This window comes from Salvelinus alpinus, chromosome 8, assembly GCF_045679555.1.
Source record: "Salvelinus alpinus chromosome 8, SLU_Salpinus.1, whole genome shotgun sequence".
NCBI lineage: Eukaryota > Metazoa > Chordata > Actinopteri > Salmoniformes > Salmonidae > Salvelinus > Salvelinus alpinus.
Window position 1 is genome coordinate 78,615,154 of NC_092093.1, and position 20,923 is coordinate 78,636,076.

Genomic DNA, 20,923 nt, shown 5'->3' on the forward strand with positions numbered 1-20,923 from the left:
TTCCACCCATAATACTAGAGTAAATGACTTGTTCCACCCATAATACTAGAATAAATGACTTGTTCCACCCATAATACTAGAGTAAATGACTTGTTTCACCCATAATACTAGAGTAAATGACTTGTTCCACCCATAATACTAGAGTAAATGACTTGTTCCACCCATAATACTAGAGTAAATGACTTGTTCCAACCATAATACTAGAGTAAATGGCTTGTTCCACCTATAATACTAGAGTAAATGGCTTGTTCCACCTATAATACTAGAGTAAATGGCTTGTTCCACCCATAATACTAGAGTAAATGACTTGTTCCACCCATAATACTAGAGTAAATGACTTGTTCCAACCATACTACTAGAGTAAATGGCTTGTTCCACCTATAATACTAGAGTAAATGACTTGTTCCACCTATAATACTAGAGTAAATGACTTGTTCCACCCATAATACTAGAGTAAATAAATAATAATTGAGTGAATTACAGTATATTCCATGATGAATTATAAAAGAAGAGACAACATTTTGACGATCAACAATGACCTATTAGAATGTGCTCAATAAAGACCTAAACATTCACCTTAGAGGATGCTGTGCAGGATAATTTATTTTTATTTTTTATTTCACCTTTATTTAACCAGGTAGGTCAGTTGAGAACAAGTTCTCATTTACAACTGCGACCTGGCCAAGATAAAGCAAAGCAGTGCGACATAAACAACAACACAGAGTTACACATAAACAAACGTACAGTCAATAACACAATAGAAAAATATATGTACAGTGTGTGCAAATGTAGAAGAGTAGGGAGGCAAGGCAATAAATAGGCCATAGAGGCGAAATAATTATACTCACACAATGTGTCCAGTGAGGTGTGTTATGCACTCTCCTCATTTAATATTTCCATAAGGTTGCGTACGAGTTTACCTCAGAAATCCTATAATAAGTGGGAAATGTATTCCGCAACATTGGCATAAACATACGCCTGAAACATCCCTCACTGGAGCATGAGTTTCAACTTGACAGTGGACACATAAATACATAATTAACCAATATAAAAAAATGAATATTTCATCTTAAAGCATTTCATCTCAAAACATCAAACCTCTTCACTACACTGACATAATGAGCATGGTTCTGGAGCCTAAATTATTTTGTATTTATGGTAAGAGAGAATTGGCATGGGAATCTTTGCAAGATCCCCCTCTATCTCCATAAAGCTGAAGAAAAAAAATGACTAAGAAATGTAACCCCTTGTTTTGGATCAAATTAATTGACATGAATGGCTGATTGCATATAAACTGTATTCAGGTATTCAGCATAAGTAGCGGGGCTGCAGTTGGGCTGAGATACAAGCTCCAGATTGGAGAGAGATATAGTGGTGAGATAAAGAGCAGAGAAACGTACACTGTAAGATGGTGCCCTATCAGTCAGCTATGTAGGCATGTATCTGACTCGTAATGGGTAAGGATTACCTGACTAAATGGGCAAACCACATATCAGTCTGTCTCACTCCTCCTTCACCCTATCCCTCCATCCACAGAAGCTGCTTGTGATTACCAGCCTGAAAGGGTTTCTGTGAGCCGATCAATAGTGTCATTACTGCCACCGCCCAGCCCATTCTTAATTCTATTTAGTGATGAAGGTAAATAGAATTACCTTCACCTACAGATTAAGAGCGTTGGGGCAATAATCGAAAGGTCGCTGGTTCAAATCCTCCAGCAGACTAGGTGAAAAATCTGTCGATGTGCGCTTGAGCAAGGCACTTAACCCTGATTGCTCCTGTAAGTCGCTCTGGATAAGAACGTCTGCTAAATTACAAAAAATAAATAAATAAAAATGAAGCAAAGATTAAGGTATTGAACCCAAAAACTAGTAAAGTGCCATTTACCTTTCAAATGTTTTAAGTCTATTGTTCATAGGCACAGGACCTCTAAGCCAGATCCTGCTCAAATGGCAATAGTAACATATAATTACATATTAGGACATATTAGTAATTTAATAGGATCTCTGTGCATAGTTATCTGTTCTCGGGTCAATAATACAGTATGTCTGAGGGAAACATTTATGCTTCCTCAGTATTTCATTAGAAGCTAGTCACCTATATTTTTCACTTCCTGCTTTGGGAGATGTGAAATATTGATACGCTGCCTCTGGTCCACAATCAGCATGAAATATAACAACACAGCACCACATCATTCATTATACACTACCTGTAACGGTGTTGCATCAACAGTAACAAAATCCTATAGGAAGCAAACCATGCTTCAGCCTGTAATATGTGTATTCGATAATAACATCTGTAACACTATATGTTGCATGTGGGACTGAGCGAGAGAATGTGTGTGTGCATGCGTGTGTGAAGGCGATTCCTCAGACTGTGGAAAGCCTCGCTCGCGCTGCCTCACTACACCGCCACAGCAGTGAGCAACACCACCTGCCAGGGACCATACACTACAGGCTGTGACAGCGGTTAACTGAACAGGACATGTGTAGCCTGAAGTGACTCTGATCCCAGCAAAACTAATAACATCATGCTTGAATACATCCAGGGAGGCAGCAGCATATTGTTCTACACCATCGGGGAGTTGTTTGTTTGTGGAACGGAATAGCCTACACGTTGCAGAAGCAACATGGTGTGCTTCTATAATGGAAACTGTCATCAGAATAGCCTACTAATATACTATACTACTACTATTACTACTGTAACACAAAATAAGGATTCTCATAATTTGATATAACCTACTGTATTGTGTAATAGAAAAATATGAAAAAGAATGACGACGCCCAAACTGTTTGCGGTCCAACTACAGAAACTCACATTTAATTCTAAAACAGGACAGCATAGGCTACTTATTTATTGTGTATGCACAGATCTTGACCGGGAGCACAGAGCATTGCAGGGCTGTTCATCATAAATTCAAATAGTGATTGAAGATTAAAAAACTGTCTGAATTTTTTTCAATCATACCTCTACTGTACTTGCAAGCGTCAAATCCTGTTTATATTGATACCTTGGAGGCTTACATTTCAAAGTCGCTGATTGGCTACATTTGACGAGTTTACCCAGTATTCTAAGAGACATACCATTTCACTCAAAAAGGGGGGTTCGGGACTATGCGATTGCAACATATTCCATTCTTTACAAAATGCATGAAAAATATCGAAATAAAATCAAACTATGTTTTCAGTTTATATTTGTCTCACTATTACCAATATAAATTTGAGTAAGATTTTGATTGAAAGAGCAGCGACTTACTACTCTCTCCCCCGTCATCCGTAGCTCGAGGTACAGCTCAAAATGGCTGTAGACAAACAGTTATGAAGATCTGCGGTTCTACAAGAAATGAATATGTCGCAATTGACAAATTAACGAAGAAGCCTCCAAAACAACCGGGGATACAGGTGAGATGTCTGAAAGTAACTCTACAATTTGTTTTAACCCTTTCACCGTTGGCAATAGAAAATAAATCCCAATGGTAATGAGCTTGCTGTGCAATGATATTACGATGTTAATTTCAGCCAATAGGAAAGTAAGGATACAGAGGGAGCGATAGCAGGCTTCTTTGGCCTTTTCATAACATTGCATATCAGGAAAAACACACGCTACCAGTGTACAACCTGTGTGTTTAGGTGTGCGAAATAGCTGTGAATGTGTGCTTTCCACTGATTTTCAAACATGAAAGTCGTGCATATTCTTTTTGTGCCATGCATTTAGCTACAGTAGACTAGGTCATGTATCAACTCATGTCATAATGCATAGGGGTTTCCTCTAGTTACCACAGCCACAAAGTCAAAATTGGCTATATCGTAAAATGTCATTTTTGTTGTTGACTTTTGGTCTTAATTTTAGGTTAGGCATACAGGTTAACAGTGTGGTTAATGTTAGGTTTAAATCACATTTTAAGAAGATAAATTGTAGAAATAGGTGGGGTTTGTGATTTTGTGATTGTGGTAACTATTGACGACTGTCATATAGGTCAGTATTTCGTCCAAGGCACCTTCACGATCAGCCAACATTAGAAAACAGACTAGCTTTATTTTGCCATTCGTATTTGCAATTGGAAAAGCAATATGATAGGAATCATGTAACTGCGTGGCTACATCTAACTGTGCAGGTGCCAGACAGATACAGTGGAACTGATAGTGGCCTGTAGAGTAATCCCCAGTGCCACGGTTGAATAGGCAAATTGAATCATTTGTATAAAAAATTAAAAATCTAAACAGAAATGTTCACTACTTGTGCCATGAGTGGTTTTGTAAGAAGAGGAAATAGGAAGGCCACCAAAAATTCTGAAATCTCCATCCCCAACTACATCATTTCCCATCAAGATTGAACTGCCAAAGGAGGTGGAGTTGCCTGCAGAGTTCTGTTTTGCTATCCAGGTCTGTGCCCAAACAGTTCAAGCTATTACTTTTAAAAATCCACCTTTCCAGAAATAAGTCTCTCACTGTTGCCGCTTGTTATAGACCCCCCTCAGCCCCCAGCTGTGCCCTGGACACCATATGTGAATTGATTGCCCCCCCATCCATCTTCAGAGTTCGTACTGTTAGGTGACCTAAACTGGGATATGCTTAACACCCCGGCCGTTCTACAGTCTAAGCTAGATGCCCTCAATCTCACACAAATTATCAAGGAACCTACCAGGTACAACCCTAAATCCGTAAACATGGGCACTCTCATCCTGACCAACTTGCCCTCCACATACACCTCTGCTGTCTTCAACCAGGATCTCAGTGATCACTGCCTCATTGCCTGTGTCCGTAATGGGTCCGCGGTCAAACGACCACCACTCATCACTGTCAAACGCTCCCTAAAATACTTCAGCGAGCAGGCCTTTCTGATCGACCTGGCCCGGGTATCCTGGAAGGATATTGACCTCATCACATCAGTAGAGGATGTCTGGTTGCTCTTTAAATAAGCATGCCCCATTCAAAAAAATGTAGAACTAAGAACAGCCCCTGGTTCACTCCTGACTTGACTGCCAGCACAAAAACATCCTGTGGCGTACTGCATTAGCATCGAATAGCCCCCGCGATATTAAACTTTTCAGGGAAGTTAGGAACCAATATACACAGGCAGTTAGGAAAACAAAGGCTAGCTTTTTCAAACAGAAATGTGCATCCTGTAGCACTAATTCCAAAAAGTTTTGGGACACTGTAAAGTCCATGGAGAATAAGAGCACCTCCTCCCAGCTGCCCACTGCACTGAGGCTAGGAAACACTGTCACCACCGATAAATCTACGACAATTAAGAATTTCAATAAGCATTTTTTTACGGCCGGCCATGCTTTCCACCTGGCTACCCCTACCCCGGCCAACAGCTCTGCACCCCCCGCAGCAACCTGCCCAAGCCCCCCCCCCCCCTGCTTCTCCTTCACCCAAATCCAGACAGCTGATGTTCTGAAACAGCTGCAAAATCTGGATCCCGACACATCAGCTGGGCTAGACAATCTGGACCCTCTCTTCCTAAAATTGTCTGCCGCAATTGTTGCAACCCCTACAATTAGCCTGTTCAACCTCTCTTTCGTATCGTCAGAGATCCCTAAAGATTGGAAAGCTGCCGCGGTCACCCCCCTATTCAAAGGGGGAGACACTCTAGCTCCAAACTGTTACAGACCTATATCCATCCTGCCCTGCCTTTCTAAAATCTTCGAAAGCCAAGTTAACAAACAGATCACTGACCATTTCCTGGCCAAGGCTTTCGAATGTCAATCACCGCATTCTTATTGGCAGACTCAATAGCATTGGTTTCTCAAATCACTGCTTCGCCTGGTTCAACAACTACTTCTCAGATAGAGTTTAGTTTGTCAGATTGGTGGGCCTGTTGTCCGGATCTCCGGCAGTCTCTACAGGGTTCAATTCTTGGGCCGACTCTTTTCTATGTATATATCAATGATGTCTTTCTTGCTGCTGGTGATTCTCTGATCCACCTCTACGCAGACGACACCATTCTGTATACATCTGGCCCTTCTTTGGACACTGTGCTAACAAACCTCCAAATGAGCTTCAACACCATACAACACTCCTTCCGTGGCCTCCAACTGCTTTTAAATGCTAGTCAAACTAAGTGCATGCTCTTCAACCGATTGCTGCCCGCACCCGCCCGCCCGACTAGCATCACTACTCTGTACGGTTCTGATCTAGAATATGTGTACAACTACTAATGGATAGGTGTCTGGTTAGACAGTAAACTCTCCTTCCAGACTCACATTAAGCATCTCCAATCCAAAATTAAATCTAGAATATGCTTCCTATTTCGCAACAAAGCCTCCTTCACTCATGCTGCCAAACATACCCTCGTAAAACTGACCATCCTGCCGATCCTTGACTTTGGCGATGTCATTTACAAAATAGCCTACAACACTCTACTCAGCATATTGGATGTAGTCTATCACAGTGCCATCCGTTTTGTCACTAAAGCCCTATATACTACCCACCACTGCGACCTGTATGCTCTCGTTGGCTGGCCCTCGCTACATATTCGTCGCCAAACCCACTGGCTCTAGGTCATCTATAAGTCTTTGCTAGGTAAAGCCCCACCTTATCTCAGCTCACTGGTCACCATAGCAACGCCAACCCGTAGCATGCGCTCCAGCAGGTATTTTTCACTGGTCATCCCAAAAGCCAACACCTCCTTTGGCCGCCTTTCTTTACAGTTCTCTGCTGCTAATGACTGGAACGATTTGCAAAAATCACTGACGCTGGAGACTTATATCTCGCTCACTAACTAGAAGCATCAGCTGTCAGAGCAGCTTACCGATCACTGCACCTGTACACAGCCCATCTGTCAATAGCCCACCCAACTACCTCATCCCCATATTGTTTTTTTTGTTGCTCTTTTGCACCCCAGTATCTCTACTTGCACATCATCATCTGCACATCTATCACTCCAGTGTTAATGCTAAATTGTAATTGTTATTTTGCCACTATGGCCTATTTATTGGTTTACCTCCCTAATCTTACTACATTTGCACACACTGTACATAGACTTTTCTATTGTGTTATTGACTGTATGTTTGTTTATCCCATGTGTAACTCTGTGTTGTTTTTGTTGCACTGCTTTGCTTTATCTTGGCCAGGTCGCAGTTGTAAATGAGAACTTGTTTTCAACTGGCCTACCTGGTTAAATAAAGGTGAAATAAAATAAGAAATAGGATGCACACCTGTAGTATGGCCTTTCTCATGTGATGATTTCACTTTCTCACTTCCGCTCAGGAAGGTATAATGCTATTTCTTAGCGCAATTTTATAATGATGCACTAGCGCAGGGGTGGGCAAACGTTTTGGCTTGAGGGCCACATCGGGATTTTGAAATTCAACCGAGGGCTGCATTTTTGGGGGACCAATTGTTTGTTCAAACAATTTGCGGGGGCCTCCTGGGTGGCGCAGTGGTCTAAGGCACTGCATCGCAGTGCTTGAGGTGTCACTGCAGACCCGGGTTTGATTCCAGGCTGTGTCACAGCTGGCTGTGACTGGGAGACCCATGAGGCGGCGCACAATTGGTCCAGCGTCGTCTGGATTAGGGGAGGGTTTTTCAGGCCGAAGATTTCCTTGTTCCCATCGCGTTCTAGCACCTCCTGTGGCGGGCCGGGCGCAGTGAACGCTGACACGGTGTTTCCTCCGACAGATTGGTGCGTCTGGCTTCCGGGTTAAGCGGGCATTGTATCAAGAAGCAGTGCGGCTTGGCTGGGTCGTGTTTCGGAGGAGGCACGGCTCTCGACCTTCGCCTCTCCCGAGTGCCATCGCTGCTACTCCCGTATGGACAAGGCTGTAACTACCAATTGGCTACCACGAAATTGGAGAGAAAAAAGTACTTTGCCCATCCCTTGCACGAGCGGCAACCCGCCTTGTGGGCGGTAGATCATTGGATCTCGTTAATTAGATTGAATTGAAATTCATCTTTGAGGACTGCAAATAGAAATACAGTTTATTTATGCTTACTAATAAGCCATTGTCAACTTCCCGTCCGTGGTTATTTTGCTCACTGTCACCCTATGTTTACATGTGATTGATTTCGTACAGAAAAATCAATTTGTTTAAAAATGCAACTGGGGCCATGTAAATAACTGTTAGGCTACTCATTTTGAATCTACCAGTGGCACCTTGTGTGACCATAAAAGTCTGTGTGCAACCGGACAAGCACAATAAAATAATTTTGTTGCAAAAGTTACTAACCTGCCGTCAGCTAAAATGGCAAGGGAACTCCTCACTCTGTGCAAAGCGTCGAATTAATATCTCTCTGAGTTTTCACTGTTTTTTTGTAGAACCACGTGCAACTGGGCACAGACATTTCTAAGATGCTTTTTTTCAGAGATTCGAGAATGAAGAAAGTATCGCCATTAACAAGGTCATTGAAATATTCCATGCAATGCTTTCCATTAGCGAACCTGTAACGGGTATGGAGAATCACATACAGTTGAAGTCGGAAGTTTACATACACTTAGGTTGGAGTCATTAAAACTCGTTTTTCAACCACTCCACACATGTCTTGTTAACAAACTATAGTTTTGGCAAATCTGTTAGGACATTTTCTTTGTGCATGACACAAGTAATTTTTCCAACAATTGTTTACAAACAGATTATTTCACTTATAATTCACTGTATCACATTTCCAGTGGGTCAGAAGTTTACATACACTAAGTTGAGTGTGCCTTTAAACAGCTTGGAAAATTCCAGAAAATGACGTCATGGCTTTAGAAGCTTCTGATAGGCTAATTGACATAATTCGAGTCAATTGGAGGTGTACCTGTGGATGTATTTCAAGGCCTACCTTCAAACTCAGTGCCTCTTTGCTTGACATAATCGGAAAATCAAAAGAAATCAGCCAAGACCTCAGGAAAAAAGTTGCAGACCTCCACAAGTCTGGTTTATCCTTGGGAGCAATTTCCAAACGCCTGAAGGTACCGTGTTCATCTGTACAAACAATAGTACGCAAGTATAAACACCATGGGACCACGCAGCCGTCATACCGCTCAGGAAGGAGACGCGTTCTGTCTCCTAGAGATGAACGTACTTTGGTGCGAGAAGTGCAAATCAATCCCAGAACAACAGCAAAGGACCCTGTGAAGATGCTGGAGGAAACATGTACAAAAGTATCTATATCCACAGTAAAACGAGTCCTGAAAGGCTGCTCAGCAAGGAAGAAGCCACTGCTCCAAAACCGCCATAAAAATGCCAGACTACGGTTTGCAACTGCACATGGGGACAAAGATCATACTTTTTGGGGAAATGTCCTCTGGTCTGATGAAAATTAAATAGAACTGTTTGGCCATAATGACCATCGTTATGTTTGGAGGAAAAAGGGGGAGGCTTGCAAGCTGAAGAACACCATCCCAACCGTGAAGCACGGGGTTGGCAGCATCATGTTGTGGGGGTGCTTTGCTGCAGGAGGGACTGGTGCACTTCACAAAATAGATGGCATCATGAGGTAGGGAAATTATGTAGATATATTGAAGCAACATCTCAAGACATTAGTCAGGAAGTTAAAGCTTGGTTGCAAATGGGTCTTCCAAATGGACAATGACCCCAAGCATACTTCCAAAGTTGTGGCAAAATGGCTTAAGTACAACAAAGTCAAGGTATTGGAGTGGCCATCACAAAGCCCTGACCCCAAATCCTATAGAAAATGTGTTGGCAGAACTGAAAAAGCGTGTGCGAGCAAGGAGGCATACACACCTGACTCCGTTACACCAGCTCTGTAAGGAGGAATGTGCCAAAATTCATCCAACTTATTGTGGGAAGCTTGTGGCAGGCTATCCAAAACGTTTGACTCAAGTTAAACAATTTCAAGGCAATGCTACCAAATACTAATTGAGTGTATGTAAACTTCTGACCCACTGGGAATGTGATGAAAGAAATTAAAGCTTAAATAAATCATTCTCTCTACTATTATTCTGACATTTCACATTATTAAAATGAAGTGGTGATCCTAACTGACCTAAGACAGGGAATTTTTTACTAGGATTAAATGCCAGGATTTGTGAGAAACTGAGTTTAAATGTATTTGGCTAAGGTGTATGTAAACTTCTGACTTCAACTGTATTCTGTTAACAATTCTGTAGCAAGGTTAAATTAGCCATCATTCAACAGATTCAAAATGGGCCTACAAACGCTTATCAATTGCGTTATGACAGCTGAATCTCCAATAATAACCATGCCATTCCAAACACAGAAACCGTAAAAAACGAAATAAATACAAAACCCAGCCCATTATAAAGTGGCCTGTGGAATGTAAGAGGACGGCATGCTTCTTTTGATTCTAAAATGAAGGAAATCGGTACAGAATTGTAGATCAGCCCGCAGCTTAGAATGAGCAGCATATTATAATATAGATGTTGTAAACATGTTCCCCTTAAAACATTGCATTTCCTATTTCATGATGACAGAGAAAATAACTGAATTCAGTCAGATGAATGGCGGTTGGCCTAGGCATAAATGTGAGGAGAAACATTGAATATGCACACTCAGTGTTTCTGAGGACACACCAAGAGAGGGAGGCCTATAATGTGATTCACTGAGGTGGATTTATGATGGCAGGGTGGAAAAGGGGGAACTTTCCACTAAGGAAGAGCCATTTAAAATCTTAGCTCAAGACAAAACGATGAAGATGTCAGCTCCCATGTTTGTGTTGTGTTCCAGGGTGATATCCTTACCATATCGCTTTTATTTTGCTTTCCATGAAGCAGCATGTGGACAAATAGGCCTACTCCGATCTCTCTATCGACTGGACCACAGCCTGTATGTTTCATAGCTACGAATAGCATGTGGTGCTATTCATTTATTTATTTATTTTTATACACCTTTATTTAACTAGGCAAGTCAGTTAAGAACACATTCTTATTTTCAATGACGGCCTAGGAACGGTGGGTTAACTGCCTTGTTCAGGGGCAGAATGACAGATTTTTACCTTGTCAGCTCGGGGATTCAATCTTGCGACCTTACGGTTAACTAGTCCAACGCAGTGCGCAATCGCGAAACAGGACTGTCGTTGCTCCAACGTGTACCTAACCATAAACATGAATGCCTTTCTTAAAATCAATACACAAGTATATATTTTTTAACGTGCATATTTAGTTAATATTCCCTGCTAACATGAATTTCTTTTAACTAGGAAAATTGTGTCACTTCTCTTGCAATAGAGTCAGGGTATATGCAGCAGTTTGGGCCGCCTGGCTCGTTGCGAACTTTGTGAAGACTATTTCTTCCTAACAAAGACAGCCAACTTCGCCAAACGGGATGATTTAACAAAAGCGCATTTGCGAAAAAAGCACAATCGTTGCATGACTGTAGCTAACCATAAACATCAATGCCTTTCTTATAATCAATACACAGAAGTATATCTTTTTAAACCTGCATATTTAGCTAAAAGAAATCCAGGTTAGCAGGCAATATTAACCAGATGAAATTGTGTCACTTCTCTTGCATTCATTGCACGCAGGGTCAGGGTATATGCAACAGTTTGGGCCTCCTGGCTCGTTGCAAACTAATTTGCCAGAATTTTACGTAATTATGACATAACATTGAAGGTTGTGCAATGTAACAGGAATTTTTAGACTTATGGATGCCACCCGTTAGATAAAATATGGAACGGTTCCGCATTTCACTGAAAGAATAAACGTTTTGTTTTCGAGATGATGAGTTTCCGGATTCGACCATATTAATGACCTAAGGCTCGTATTTCTGTGTGTTATTATGTTATAATTAAGTCTATGATTTGTTAGAGCAGTCTGACTGAGCGATGGTAGGCACCAGCAAGCTCGTAAGCATTCATTCAAACAGCACTTTCGTGCGTTTTGCCAGCAGCTCTTCGCAATGCTTCAAACATTGCGCTGTTTATGACTTCAAGCCTATCAACTCCCAAGATTAGGCTGGTGTAACCAATGTGAAATGGCTAGCTAGTTAGCGGGGTGCGCGCTAATAGCGTTTCAAACGTCACTCGCTCTGAGACTTGGAGTAGTTGTTCCCCTTGCTCTGCATGGGTAACGCTGCTTCGAGGATGGCTGTTGTCGATGTGTTCCTGGTTCGAGCCCAGGTAGGAGCGAGGAGAGGGACGGAAGCTATACTGTTGCACTGGCAATACTAAAGTGCCTTTAAGAACATCCAATAGTCAAAGGTTAATGAAATACAAATGGTATAGAGAGAAATAGTCCTATAATTCCTATAATAACTACAACCTAAAACTTCTTACCTGGGAATATTGAAGACTCATGTTAAAAGGAACCACCAACTTTCATATGTTCTCATGTTCTGAGCAAGGAACATAAACGTTAGCTTTCTTACATAGCACATATTGCACTTTTACTTTTTTCTCCAACACTTTGTTTTTTGCATTATTTAAACCAAATTGAACATGTTTCATTATTTATTTGAGGCTAAATTGATTTTATTGATGTATTATATTAAGTTAAAATAAGTGTTCATTCAGTATTGTTGTAATTGTCATTATTACAAATAAATGTAAAAAAAATTGGCCGATTTAATCGGTATCGGCTTTTTTTGGTCCTCCAATAATCGGTATCGGCGTTGAAAAATCATAACCTCTAATATGAATGTATGTGGACACCCCTTCAAATTAGTGGATTCGGTTATTTCAGCCACATCTGTTGCTGACAGGTGTATAAAGTTGAGCACACAGCCATGCATTCTCCATAGATAGCACAATAGCCTTACTGAAGAGCTCAGTGACTTTCAACGTGGCACCGTTATAGGATTCTACCTTTCGAACAAGTCAGTTTGTCAAATATCTGCCCTGCTAGTGCTGCCCTGGTCAATTGAGAGTGGTGTTATTGTGGAGTGGAAACGTCTAGGGGCACCAACGGCTCAGCCGAGAAGTGGTAGGCCACACAAGCTCACAGAACGGGACTGCTGAGTGCTAAAGTGCGTAGCGTGTAAAAATCATCTCTCCTTGGCTGCAACACTCACTAGAGAGTTCCAAACTGCCTCTGGAAGAAACGTCGGCACAAGAGCTGTTCGTCGGTAGCTTCATGAAATGCGTTTCCATGGCCGAGCAGCCGCACACAAACCTAAGATCACCATGCGCACTGCCAAGAGTTGGCGGCTGGAGTGATGTTAAGGTCGCCGCCATTGGACTCTGGAGCAGTGGAAATGCTTTCTCTGGAGTGATGAATCAGGCTTCACCATCTGGCAGTCCGATGGATGAATCTGGGTTTGGCGGATGCCAGGGCAACGCTCCCTGCCCCAATGCATAGTGCCAACTGTAAAGTTTGGTGGAGGAGGAATAATGATCTGCGAGTGTTTTTCATGGTTTGGTCCCCATAGTTAGGCATAGTTAGGCACATAGGCACTTAAATGTTTCAGCATGACAATGCCCCTGTGCACAAAGCGAGGTCCATACAGAAATGGTTTCTTGAGATTGGTGTGGAAGAACTTGACTGGCCTGCACAGAACCCTGACCTCAACCCCATCGAACACCTTTGGGATGAATTGGAACACCAACTGCAAGCCAGGCCTAATCACCCAACATCAGTGCCCGACTTCAATAATTCTCTTGTGTCTGAATGGAAGCAAGTCCGCACAGCAATGTTCCAACATCTAGTGGAAAGCCTTCCCATAAGAGTGGAGGCTGTTATTGCAGTAAATGTGGGACCGACTATATTAATGCCCGTGATTTTGGAATGAGATGTTTGACGAGTAGGTGTCCACATACTTTTGGTCACGCATTTCTTGTGTATCATGTTACACTAAAAAGGGATTCCCTCTGTTTTATTTTATTAATAAAGTCCAATACAGTACAGTGAAATCCAGTGGAAGTGTGGGACTCTGATCTATTGTAAACACACTCTGTTTGAAAGATGTGGAGCGCTTACTTTGGCATGTTAGGAGCTACAGTGTGGTTTCACATGTGGTGAGAGGAGATGACGGAGGAGGGGAGAGGGGTGAGAGAGGGAGGAGGAGGGAGGAGGGGAGAGGGGTGAGAGAGGGAGGAGGAGGGAGGAGGGGAAAGGGGTGAGAGATGGAGGAGGGGTGAGAGGGAGGAGGGAAAGGGGTGAGAGGGGAGGAGGGGAAAGGGGTGAGAGATGGAGGAGGGGAAAGAGGGAGGAGAGAGGGGTCAGGAGGAGAGAGGGAGGAGGAGGAGGAGAGAGGGGTCAGGAGGAAGAGGGGAAAGGGGTGAGGAGGAGGAAGGGGGGGGGTGAGGGTTGAAAGAAACTTGTCTGTTTATTTAATAATTCCGGTCAATTATGTCGGTATCGCCTATTTGTTGCAAGAACGAGTGAATTTATGCTTACCTCTGCTCATCTCAACTCTGTAGACTTTTTAAATTATAAAGCTCACCCTTGTGTTTATTGTTGAAAGAACAAGAAGGTATGTTAAACGCGTGCCAAGTCTTTATGATAGAAGACAGGAGGTCGGTTCTGGAGAATAGTTAGGCTGTATGGGAGAAGTATCATATCATGGTATAAACTGAGAGCTGCTATGCAAGGTGAGACTATACCTACATGCCAAAGTATACACATCCATATACAGTACATTCTGTATTTTATGTGTAATGTGTTCTCAATGTTATGGTCATTGAGGTTGTAATCTTGCTGTCAAATGGGATATCAAGTTTTTCTTATAAATGCACATTTTACAAAATGGTAAATCCAATCCAGTATTAACATTTTGCTAAAATTATATAGCCTACAATTTTTGCTGGATTTCCCTCAAGTCTCTTTGCCTATCAGCTTGAATGATGAAAACATCTGTAAAATAACTTGACCAACCTGACCTACCTCAAGATGTTTTCTACCTGGAAGATGTTTCATGAAACCTTAATCAGAAGGCCTTAATATCTATTCAGGCCTGCAGAGGAACAGCTTGTCAGAGGAAAAGGAAAGTGCATATAAGACTGAATAATGAATAAGGTCCATATTGTGGATGTCTGGATGTGGTACAGGTACAGAAATAGGCTAGTGAATGTTTCAGTCAGTCACTGGTTAGGCCTATATTGTGCTTCCTAGAAAATAGGGAATGAAATTTTAAATTCAAGATGCTTCCTGACTTCGTAATAAAGGAATGCATGTCGTTTGGACGTGTATTTATGGTGACAGTTGACATTGTGTGACGTGAACGTGGTTTAACTCTCTGACAAGAACGTGTCAGTTTTTGACGTGCACTTTTAATAGAGGAGCTTTATACACTGAGTATACAAAACATTATAGACATCTGCTCTTTCCATGACAGACCAGGTGAATCCAGGTGAAAGCTATGATCCTTTATTGATGTCACTTGTTAAATCCGTGTCGATGAAGGGGAGGAGACGGGTTAAAGAAGGATTTATAAGCCTGGAGACAATTGAGAGATGGATTGTGTGCGTGTTCAGAGGGTGAATGAGCCAGACAATATTTAAGTGTCTTTTGAACTGTCGTAGCGGGTTTCTGTAAGGAAAATGTGACCGGCAACATTTTAATTTACCAGAAATTTGAGAAATCTGCCGGACCCATATGCATTAGGTGCGTAACCTGGTTAGGGCGTCCAACCACGGTGCTCATAATGACAGAAATCATATTTTTAGATTATAGTCATTCATATTAACAGAGCATGCAAGTCGAGGATGCAACGATGTCCAGTCCTTCTTACCGAATTCTAACGTGCAGTTTGAAGATGTTAGAATAACTGTCCATATCTAATTTTCCTCATTCAACAAGATGAGTAATGACTCAATCTACTATCCCCCACATTAGAAAAGTTGAGCTATTCTATTGGTCAGCTTGTGGAGAAAGAAATAGCCTGTTCCAAACAGACTCTGGGACGGTTGTGGGAAGATGGATCCCAAATTCATACAACCAGTAGGCCTAGGCTACATATAAAAGTATTTGGTTTGAAATATACTTAACTATCAAAAGTAAATGTAATTTCTAAAATATACTTAAGTATCAAAAGTAAAAGTATAAATCATTTCAAATTCCTTATATTAAGCAAACCAGATGGCATAATCTTCTTGTTTATTTAAATTTACGGATAGCCAGGTGCACGCTCCAACACTCAGATATCATTTACAAACAAAGCATGTGTTTAGTAAGTCTGCCAGACTCAAGTGGGTGAATTTTAGAATTTCTGTTCTTCTAAGCATTCAAAATGTATTGAGTACTTCTGGGTGTCAGGGAAAATGTTTGAAGTAAAAAGTATATAATTTTCTTTAGGAATGTAGTTAAGTAAAAGTTAGTAATGTACAGATACTGTAATGTATCTGTACATTACAGTATATGTAACAGTACTGTAATGTACAGATAGTAATGTACAGATACTAAAGTAGTACTTTCAAGTATTTTTACTTAAGTACTTTACACCACTGGGTAGTACGTGCCATGCATACCGATTTGTGTCAAGAACTGCAACACTATTGGGTTTTTCACGCTCAACAGTATCCCGTGTGTATCAAGAATGGTCCACCACCCAAAGGACATCCAGCAAACTTGACACAACTGTGGGAAGCATTGGAGTCAACATGGGCCAGCATCCCTGTGGAACGCTTTTGACACCTTGTAGAGTCCGCGCCCCGACGAATTGAGGTTGTTCTGAGGGCAAAAGGGGGTGCAACTCAATATTAAGGTGTTCCTAATATTATGGTGTACTCAGTGTATGTGACGCGTTATGCTTAGTAAGCCACTTCAGTTTTTCATCGTTATTTCAGTGGTTCATTGTCCAGTAATAGGCTGAACATACTGTATTTCCATGTAATGAACACGTTCTCTGGCGCCAGTTCTGAGCCACCATCAGTTGATAAGAGGAAACCGTGTGTCCGGTGTTCAGTAATGAAGTTGTAATAACAACATGAGAAAGCTGAAATGACGCCGACTCACGACCTCATGACATCCTGTTTCAGTCATAAAGGCAGAGAGCACGTGAAATGAAACCATCTCTCATAATGTGAACTCGAAGCTCTGTTTAGTAAGGAAGGAGTCAAGGGAAATGCTGTAGTGATGACTGGGTCACCGGTGAGGAGAGGCAGAAAAGAGAATACTTTGTTTAGTTAGGATATGATAAGAAAGACACTGTGGTCTAGATTCAAGTCGACGTTGGTCCATATAGGCTGGTAGAGATGCACATTGATAGCCTACATGTGCTGGGCATTTCCCCTCTAAATACTCAGTTTTATTTACTCATATTTTTCAAATCTATGCCTGCTAAGTCATTTACTTCCGCAAGCATTGGAGAAAACGTACATCTAGTTTGTTTCATGTAGGCATTTTGTATTGAAATATGTCCGTGACATGATATGACATGGCATGCAGTAAGGTTGAATTCCATGCCCACTCCCTGTCATCTCTATGTAACTCCCTAGCCCAGCAGTGGGTGTGGCACGTGCGTGTGCTCAGAGGCAGGAGGGAGAAGTTTAGTTTACTTTCAACCTCCTGTCTCCAGGCCTCCTCCCATTCTTTCTTTCTTTCTCTCTCTCTCTCCCTCTCGTTACCTCTCTCCCTCCATCCTCCTGCTATGATTTAGGCGTCAGCTTAGCTCACTCCCCCTCCCTACCTCCTCCTCTCTGGCTGGATCAGGTTACCCTGCCATTACTCAGACGTTCCCCAGCGCGGGTGCTCTGCGTCAGGGGTGGGGAGCCTGCCCTGCCGCAGTGTCTCACCGGTCCACTACCAGACCAGGCCGACTGCCTGGCGCACAGGGCAGACCACAGACGCCCCTGGTCAGTGGAGCCGCTCCAGCTATGGCACGGGCTCCGAGGAAAATGACACAGGCGGGTGAATGGTGGCTCAGCTGGCTCTCTATAAACCCCAGAGCTGTATTTCATGCTCTGTTACAGAGTAGGATGTGGACCTAGGAGCTAGCTAGGTTCTTTCATCCTGCAGTTTGAGAAATGATGATCATAGATCTCTTAGATGGTTTTATTTTAAATATACTTTTTGTGCTTGAATATAATTATTCTGGGTACATTGTTATAACTCCTAAGAAAGTATTTTGTTATTTTGCAAGATATTTTGCAGCTCGTGTAGGCAAGGCAACCCAGAATCTTGACTCCACTATTCTATTTAGAGGAAATGCCGTCCATGGGAGTCCGACCGCACAACAAGGCCTGCTCACAACGTCAGACAGAGATTTGTGGACCTCATCGTTTTATGGTTGCGTAATGTCGGGTCTCTTGACAAGTAAAATGTCTTGTTAAACCTTACACCACCCTACTCCCATAAAAGTGAGTGATGTAGGCCGTAGATGCGGGCCTTCCTGCCACTCTGTTAAGGATGGCCCTGCTGTAGTGCTGCTGCTGGGGGATGTGGGAACCGGGAAGGGATGGGATGTGAGTGGTCGGTCTGGACAGAGGCTTCTTCTTCTTCTTGGTCAATGCATGACGCTGTAGGATTTTCACTGGCTGATCTTTATTGACTGATAAATGGATGCTGAATGAAACCAAATATCTGAGAAGCTGTCCTGTGAGAGATTGTAGTGTGTGGGATGTCTGCTGTGTGTGTGTCTCTGCTTGCACGTCGCGATTGTGTGTGTTACTAACAAGACTTCCAGGTCAGACTAGACCTGGGCCATTCCGTTCCTCCATTCCTTATTCTAGTCTATGATCGACAAATGCCTATGCATAATAGTTTCCCTGGGCAGACGGTTACCTAGGTTCAGGTTCACCGGACTATATGCATTATGTCAACAGCCAAGTTGAGCCAACAGCATCACAAGACACAGTAGCTTTAGCAGCATCTGATGGTACAGGTCAGCCAGCCTATGGAAGGTAATACAGTGTAATTGAGAAGGGAAGCCATGTCGTCGGGGAGGCGGAGGGCTCGGGGCGGTGATCTGTTCATTCCTCATCTCTATAGTTGTTTTTCTAGTAATTAGACATCTGTGCTTGGGAATAATTGTCTAGTACCAAGGGAGCAAGAGACGGGTCCTGTGCCTGAGGGGTTGTCGGTTCTGTCACAGACAAAACAACGGGGCTGCAGACAGTCTCTTGTTTATTGCAGCCTGTTTCGTTGCCTTCCACTGTGTGCAGTGTGTGTGTGCATTCATGCGTCATAATGTATGGCACAGCAGCATTATTTGCACAGGAGAGATGTTTTTATGTGATTTTTGTCTTGTAGAATTATAGATGGTGTTTGGAATATTTAGAACAACCTAGAGCCAGGGCGTCTTTTTTGCCCCGAAGAGTTCAATTAGACAGCAGGAAGATTATTCTCTCTCTCAGATCTTAGAATTCATAGGCAGCAAGGAGATCTTCCGTTTCTGTGATCTTATTCCAGAAAGTCTTTCTGATTCCGGTGCATCGTTCTGCTGATGTTTTGAAATCAGGCTGTTAATATCACTAGGAATGAAGCGGACAGTTTAATAGATACAAACTGCTGCATCTGAACATTTTGGGGCTGAATTTTGAGATGAATAGTCCCTTGCCTTGTTTTGTTAGAAGAGGGAGATCCCAGTCCTGGGGCCTCGTTTATCAACCGGGCGTAAGCATAAATCGGCGCGTAAACCATGCATGGGGATGATTTTCACGCAAAGTGTGAAATATCAGTATGAACGTTTGCTTGAGAGTGCACGTAAATGTACGCACAGCCATGACCATGAGTAGCACAGTGCCAAGTGTTGGAATAAGGGAACTGCTTGTCAAGCATAGAATGGGGAAATGATATGTTGAAATTGTGAGAGTAATAATTAAATATTTTTATGATTTCATTGTATTTCCATTGTGAATTCAACATACTGTATCTTGGCATGCTTTATAATTTGACCACATCAGTACATTTGTTACAATAATTATCCATATAAAGTACAGTAATTTGTTAAATGAGAGGTACGTGTGAAAGTGAAACCATTGTTGACATACTATAAAAGACTGAGATAATGGGAACTAGACAGAGAGATGCCTGATCTTGCTCTGTTTAAAGATTTGGCCAACGCTGCATTTTGCAGAGAGCATGTTTTTAGAGACCGGTGGGACATTTTCTGCAGAAAGTACAGATTTGCTCATCAGCTATCGTTTCCAAAAAACAATTTTTATAGGATTTTTGCGAGGATTTAAAACCTTTTCTCAATACAGGGGGTGCTGTTTCCACTTTGGAAAATATCGTCTCCAAATTAAACTGCCTCATACTCAATTCTTGCTCGTACAATATGCATATTATTATTACTATTGGATAGAAAACAATCTCTAGTTTCTAAAACCGTTTGAATTATGTCTGTGGGTGAACCAGAACTCTTTCTACAGCGAAAATCATGACAGGACATGCGAAGGTCAGAAAAATAGTCTCTGTTCTCAGATCAGTTTAAAGCTCTGTGTGTGCCCTATGGATCGAAATGAACTGCACCCGCCTTCCCCTGGATGTCAGTAACCAATGAGAAGTGGAATGGTGTTTCTACGTATTTCTCAGAGCTTATAAAAGGGCAAGGAACGAAGTGCGCTCTCTTTTCGACTTCCGCCATTACGCAACGCAAGACCTCAGGATAGCATTTTGAAACGCTCAGTTATCGGCCTTAGATATGTCCGTCTGTAATTTAATTCGATATAGGTGTTAGAAACATCATAACGAAGTTATTTGAAACCGATTTATATCAGTTTATGCGAGTATATTGCTATTTTCGGGAATTTTCGTAGTATTGCGTTTGAGGATTTGGACGTGTGTGCCACGTAGCTATTGTTAGCTGTTAGTTCCGAAGTTGAAGAGGACGTTTTACAACAAAGCAACGATTCTTTTGGACAAAGGACACCGTGCCCAAGATACTGATGGAAGCTCGTCCAAAAGTAAGAGCTATTTATGATTTTATTCCGTATTTATGTGGAAAAATGTAAACGCATTTGTCGGCCATTGTTGCGGCACTAGTCTGGCTGCAACGCACACTGTATGTCTAGTAACGTTAATTTTAAAAATCTAACTCAGCAGTTGCATTAATAACTAATGCATCTTTCATTAGCTGTCCAACCTGTATTTTTTTAGTCAATCTAATCGATAAATAATAGTAAACTTAGGTGCCTTTCCA

The 20,923-nt window shown here is 42.1% G+C and overlaps 1 protein-coding gene across 5 annotated transcripts in view; it reads left to right on the forward strand.

Moving 5' to 3' along the window:
* Positions 1-3,272: 3,272 nt before the first annotated feature.
* LOC139583752 (zinc finger protein 438-like) overlaps positions 3,273-20,923 on the forward strand; it is a 93,579-nt gene continuing 75,928 nt past the window's right edge. For 3 of the 5 annotated variants that reach the window (XM_071415185.1, XM_071415186.1, XM_071415187.1), the window contains exon 1: positions 3,273-3,398. The gene's annotated coding sequence lies outside the window, so the exon portion shown is untranslated. The remainder of the gene's footprint in view (positions 3,399-20,923) is intronic. The other 2 variants (XM_071415184.1, XM_071415183.1) reach the window with 1 other exon arrangement.